Consider the following 7,284-nt stretch of genomic DNA (forward strand, 5'->3'; position numbering starts at 1 on the left):
AAAGCTTAGAGAACTTATTACCAATGAACTTGCACTAAAAATCTATTTATTTCTTTAAAGAGAAGACAACTGTATACAAGGGAACTCAAATTTATCAAAACCACGAAGAACATAGAAAATTGAAACATACAGGTACATACAAATGACTTTTTATAAATTTCTACCTATTAGTTGAAGAAAATTTAATGTATTTGGAGTTTTCACATATGTGGAAATGAAAACAAAACAGTGAAAATGACAGAAGCATAAAAAGAAATTGTACTGTTCCAAGATCTTACATTAAGGAGCCTCATGGCCTCCTCAGGTATTAGCTGATCTTAAGTTTTGTGTAAAATGAAATTTTATTATTTGAAGCTAGAATTTAAAATGTTACTATGCATACTGTAAGCACTTCCGAACTACTAGGACAGGTACTAAATGATAGATATACATGTATTAACCAAAGAGAAGCAGTAATGTTAAAAATAATCCTACCAAAAGGCTCGAGAAATGAGTAAATGAAAAAAAATCAAGGAAAGATAAACCATATAGAAAAAATGAGTAAGGTTAGAGATGTAAACACAAACTTGCTTAAAATTACATAAAATGCACAGGATCAAAACACACCAAATAAAAAGAAGAGTGTGTCAGAGGGGATAAAAGATAAAACTGAACAATTTGTTTTCTGGGAGAAATCCACTTTACATCAAAATCCATAACCTGAAAGTAAAGGGACAAAATAAAATATGCCATATAGTTATTAATTGTGAGACCAAATAGAACCATTATAAGAATATTAGATCAGTAGACATCTACAAAATAAATCCAGAAAGTCCCAAATGTTTAGAAATGAAACAATCAGCTTCTAAATAAGCCACGAGCCAAGGCAAACTCACATAGGAAAACAGAAATTGCTAGAACTGAATGAAAAGGAAGACACACATGTCCAGGGAATGAGCTGGAGCTTCCGACTTCATGACAAGGTGGGCCTCTTAGCCTGGTCTTAGAGCTCCTGTCTCAGAAAGACAACCAGATGTAAGCAGTCAATGGGATAACAAAGGCGTGGATTTGGGAATACAAAATAGGGATAGATGGTGCGCATGTACATAACTAGACCAGGAATGATTAAGCTGGTAAAAACAAAGCATGCTTATTATGTAAGTGCGCTAGAAGGCACAGTGTGGAGGTGGGACTTTCTGGCGCATCTCATTCTCTCTGCAGCATGTCCCCTGGTCCAAGATTGAGTCCTTCTCCGGCAGTCAGATGAAAGAAATGCCCACTCTGGTAAGAAAGGCAGAGACCTTTCCACCTGAGTTGCTTTGATGATATAATTCTAAATAATTTGCTGTCGTGTCATTTGGGGTTTCTCAAGGAACAACAGCAACAACAAAAATCTAATTAGCCGAAAGAATCTCATTAAAAACAAGCAAGTTTCAACAAGTTCAAATTTGCCATCATCAGAATCAGTTCTCATCACCATTGAAAGCACGCAAAAGGGGTTATGAACATTTAAGCTCATTTTGACAGCGCCTTGTGTTGTTTAGAAATATTGGCTGTATATGGAAGGGGTGAAAGTGGCCATGAATAAATAAGTAAATTGAAGGAACAAAGTATGTAATCACAGCGAATCCATCAGCCCAGAGCCTCAAAATGCTGTCACGCCTGGGCAAAAGAAGGACAAATTATTATTTCTGGACAAGTTGAATCAGGAATTAAAAGTCAGTGTAGACATAATTTTACTGCTTGTTAAAAGGAATGTTGACACTAATCAACTTGATACCTGAATTCCAATTTCACTTTTCGTTATAGCCATGAGGACAAGTTTTCACAATTCTCAGGTAATCTGATCAGTGGGCCCACAAATATATGTTACCTAGTAACTTAGCTGACTTCATTGCACAGGGATCTGAAAGGAGAATAGGGCATCGCACCACATCCAGGTTGAAGAATTGTGAAGGGATGGGATACTATAATGCACATCGTTAGCCTTTCCCCACTATTTAGATTTTACCAACACTCCAAAGGCAAGAACTGTATCCTTCAATGCAATTCACTATTTAGTGCATGTTTTTCCCTCTATAGGGAAAAGGCAAAGGAGGCGGGGGAGGTAGAAGTATCCTCATTAAACCAATTTTTGCGTCCAGTTCGGTTTCAGAGACCCAATTTTTTCTACTGTTGTCTCTTTGCTGTGCTTCCATCATCATCACTATTTTTTAGTGAATGTGAATACTTTCTTACATTTACTGGACCTTTGGATCTAAGGTTATGTGATTTATATGTTCAGAATTATATAGTCGATAGAGCAAATAAAACATTTCACTGAGGTATATCCTAATTTAAATAAAGGAAAGGTGAAGCCTATATAATAAAACAATATAAGAGTAAGCAAGGCAAGTTGTTAGGTGGTTTTTGTAACTAGAAAGAGGAACATGCATGTGTGTGAATGTAAATTTCAATCACAGTGTCTAATCATGGTTGCAAGGGGGACCCATAACTTGGATCCAAAATGAAGCGGGCTTCACTTTGTTCCATGAACAATGGAGTTCATGGAAAACATACAAGAAAGCTTCGAAGAACATTTTGAAGCCATTTCAAATCTTCTCGCCCCCTGCCTGCTACCCATGACTTTGACATACTTTAAGACATCCTGAACATTGTCCTGGGGACTCTCCAGTGCTCCAGATTTATCTGATGGTTCCTCATGGCGGCATTTATCTTGTTTCTCTATCCTTTGCATTTCTTATAAATTCGAATGTGAGATTCTAGTCTAAATCAGACTCAGGATAAACCTTTTATAATGCAAGAATCCTTCTACAGGATGCTGCTTTTTCGTATTTCATCACCTGGTGCTTCCAGGAAAGTGATACAATGTGATGACTTGGTTGAGGCGATTATAACCAAGTGGCCCCTTCCTTGTGCAGCCATATTTCCCCCTTTGCAATTAGCAGGTGGTCTATCGGATGATGTTTATATAAGTAGATATCCCTCCTCAAACTGCCTTGCACCTAATGGTTTCAAGCATTCATTGACAATCCTTGCCTGGGATATTTCATTGGAGATTGTCAGACATTCATTGTATAATTATTATTCTCTCTAGACGTATTTGCTGGCATTCTTCTTTAAAGAAGACCTCTTCATAAACAGGGTACAAAATATAGTCCCTCCTAAATGATAGAATCTGTGTATCTGATCTCCCTGTAATGAAAAATTTACATTTTGAAAAGGGTATATTTGTTACCCCTGAGATTACAAATTAAAGGGTGGCCAGTTTTATTTCTGTTTAATTATAACTATAAAGTAATATTTGACAAATGTCAATGGTGCATTATAATTTATAATGTATTGAAAAGAATGAATAGATTTAACAACCTAGTAAAGTGAGAGAATAGTTTTGGTTTCTGATTTGAAAATACTTGGAGAAAATTGAGAAATCTGAGTGAGGATTAGATATTAAATTACATTCATGGATATTATTACTTTTCTGAGAGGTTAATAACAGTTACACAGAAAATTGTTCTTATTTCTGTAAGAAGCATGAGGAAACACTTAATTCACCATGATGGTTCAAACTTATTTTCAGATGATTTGATAAAATATACAACTGTGTGTGAGTGTGTGTGCACTGTGTGGTTTACTGATGGATAATAATCCAGTTAACGGGTGTTACGTCTGGGTTGTGTCATATAGGAAAGTCTTACATCATTGTGATCCTTTGGTTCACTTGACTTTCACAATACCCACCCGACCCCACCCCAGCCCGCCTGCTGTCATCCAGGAAATTCCTCCTCAGAGGGACCTTGCAGGACAGAGCAGAAGTGCCCCTGTGGATTCCAAGATTCTCAGTCTGGAGGAGAGTAGACTGATTCATATTTCTCTTCAGGAGCAGCTCATGGCTTTGAACTGCTGACCTTGTGGTTAGCAGCCAACACATACCTCATTATGCTACCTGAGCTCCTTTGAGACAGGAGAGGCTCCTTTGTTGTTTTTTTTTTTCGTGGGAGGAAGCTGGTGGAAGTGAACTGCTAATTTTGTAGTTAAAAGTCCACATCTTACCACGCAGTACAACCTGGGCTCCCTGCTTTTCGCAAGAGTTGGCAACCATGAATGATAGAAATTAATTTTATATAATTAATCTGACTCTTCATGCCACACTTACACTTAGATCGTGTAAATGACATACTTTCATCTCTTCCATCACGAGCATTACCATCCAGGCCTGCCTGACAGAAGTGCCTCTCAAGTGACCCCAAGAGGCCTGACAATAGCATGTCCTGTGCTGGGGGGTTTCCCCTCAGACTTTCTCCCAAGGACACCCTTTTCATGAACTCAAAGCTCAGACTGAGGGTCGGTTACCTGGTAACAGCTCTGTAGTCTATGGAGCCCAAGGTAAAATGGGGTGGGTGGGCGGCACCATGCTCAGATATGGTCACAAATCCAAGACAACTCTAGCCAAACATTAAACCAGATGTGGTCCTCCCAGGACGGAGTCCTGGGCTACTGTGCAGGCTGCTGGCCAAAGGCCGGCAGGGTCCTACACATAGGGACCCTGCAGGACAGAGCACCATTGCCCTTGCAGTTTTATGATATTGTAAATCTTACAGGAGTAGAAATACCCAGAGACACCTCTAATGAGTGGAAACCCTTTCTATATTTGTCGCGATAGAACTGAGACCCGCTTCGTTACTTAGTACGAGCCCTGGCTGTATAGTGGGTTATGAGTGGGGTTACTAACCACAAGGTCAGCAGTTTGAACCCACAGGCTACTCTGAGAAGAAGATGATGATTTCTGTTCCCGTAAAGATTTACAGCCGAGGAAGCTGTGTCACAGGTTGTTATGAGGCAGAATGGCCTGGGCAGGAGTGAGTTTGAATTTTTGCTTTTCAATGACAACTGAAAGGCACTAAAAGATGGCTTGAGCCTTTTTGCCAGTAGAATTCTGGATTATTTTCGCTTTCCTTCAGTATTCCAGGCACTATTATTCACACACACACACACACACACACACACACACACACACACACACACACGCTTGGAGTGTTGCCAAGTCATACTCACAGAGACTTAATGGAACAGGGTAGAACTTCCCCTGGGGTCTCCCTGTGACTAATCTCCCCAGAAGCACACTGCTTCATTTTGCTCCATAGATGGCGTGGTGGACTCTCACTGCCATCCTCTCGTTAGCAGCTGAGTGCTTTATCCACTTCACCATTCGGACCCTTTTCCATAAAAATTACAACAAACACTAGGAGGCAGTTCTACTCGGTCACATGGGTCACGATGAGTTGAAATTGACTCACAGTCATCCAACAACAAATACGTAGCTAAGAGCTCAGTGTGCCGTATTCCTCATGCATCCAACCAGGACAGCCAGGAGGGCACTGTGATGATCGGGCACTGTGATGATCGGGCACTGTGATGATCGGGCACTGTGCATTGTGCCCAAGCTTCTGCCTCACCACATCGTTTGCATAGAACATGTTCATATAAATTCTGAACGTATGCATACAATGCCTAGAACCCTTACAGGAGACAAATGCACAGGAGAATTGTATTGTTGTTGTATTGGTCTTTTTCATCTGTAGCATGTGGGTCTTGGGGTCAAATGGCGTCACTTAGAGAGTAGCCGAGCTCATCATCGCTATCATCACCCTCATCACACCACTATCACAATACTTATACAATCGTGCCGGCGTATTGTTCTGCACAACAGTAGCTGACGAGCCAGACTCCTGGGTCCCATGGCCCACACCTCAGGGAATCAAAATGCTCGCCGTGGTTTCCCGGTCTTTCCCATGCTTTCAACATCTCTTCAAGCAACTGGGCTGGGCAGAATTACAAGATGTGTCTGGGTTTTCCTTATGGTATGAGGATGTATCTGATCTTGTCAGTGTTTGAGGAGCTAACGTTTCTGGGTCTTAGCCGTGATCCTAGTAGGTAATGTCTTGTTAGCACGCTAGTTAGTGTCAGACTTAATCTAGCTCAGTGGTTTCGTGGGACAGATGGTAATGATGGTGGCATTTTTAAATTGTATTTTACGTTGCAGATCTTAGGTACTTCATTTTGCACTTTTTAAAGTATCATTTTTAAATTAGAGGTCACCTTCCCTATTAAGGTTTAATGTATAAAAGATACATGCAGTATGGTACATTGACATATTTTTTCCTATTTAATTTATTCAGGAGAGAATATCACATTTTCCAAAGGCCTCAGATCATTTTCATAGAGAAGCACCTTCAGAGACAAAGAGTTCCTCTTGTTCTTTTATGCATCGAATTGAATTATTCAGCTAGTCACTCATTCATTCAATAAAGATATATGGATGATGGTCTGACACTATAGTAGGTGCTATTTAGACAAGCAAAAGTAATGAGATGGCTTGTTCCCTTATTGGTTTCTGATCTAGCACAAAGTAATTGGAACTCCGATGGAGATTTTCACCAGGATGGAAAGACCTCAGGGCAGGTAGGTCTAAGTCTTGCGGACATTGGCCCCTGAGACTTGAAGACAGAAGGTTTGAGCAAGCTAGAGACACCAGGAGAGAATATTCCAGGTGTGATACATAAGAAACAGCATTTCTAGACGCTATTAATTTTGTTTTGAACAGTAGTGAAAAAGCCAGCTCATGTGGTCATAAATGTCTTTAGCAAGCTGTTGTTACTGTCCAACTCATTCCAACTCGGGATGACCTTAGAAGCCCTGGCAGCATAGGACGCTACATGTTGGGCTGATGGTTGAGAGGCGCAAGTTCAAAACCACCAGCCATTCCCTTTGAGAAAAACTAGACGTTCTACTCCCCAAACGTGTTACAGTCTTGGACACCCACAGGGGCAATTCCACTCTGTGCAATGGAGCTGCTATCAGTTGGAATTGACTTGCTGGTCGTGAGTTCAGAGTTTCGAGTGGCCTTTTGATAACAAAGAGAAATGTTGCCCAGCTCTGAGCTGTCTTCATAACCGGCATGTGTGCGTCCACTGTTGTGGTCATTGGGTCTGTCCATCTCATGGAGGGATCCCCATGGTTTCAGTTGTTCTTCTTTCATGGTCAACAGCTTAACTTGATCACACAGTCCAACCACTTGTCAGAGGGAGTTCTAGTGATTTACTCCTGGGTACCAGAGACAGCACACTGTTTCAGGAGCCTTCTTTCAACAAACTGTGAGAATAATAATAACAATTATTGTTGACCACGATGGCAGTGTTATAACTGATATTAATTCAGTAACTCCAGTTTTCTAATTCTAGTATTTTTATTTGGATTTCCCCCCCAAAATATTTCCTTCTCATCCAATATGCTGAATTTACCCCA

Source organism: Echinops telfairi, unplaced genomic scaffold (assembly GCF_000313985.2).
Source record: "Echinops telfairi isolate 266 unplaced genomic scaffold, ASM31398v2 ScPeMD7_1;HRSCAF=3_0, whole genome shotgun sequence".
Taxonomy (NCBI): Eukaryota; Metazoa; Chordata; class Mammalia; order Afrosoricida; family Tenrecidae; genus Echinops; species Echinops telfairi.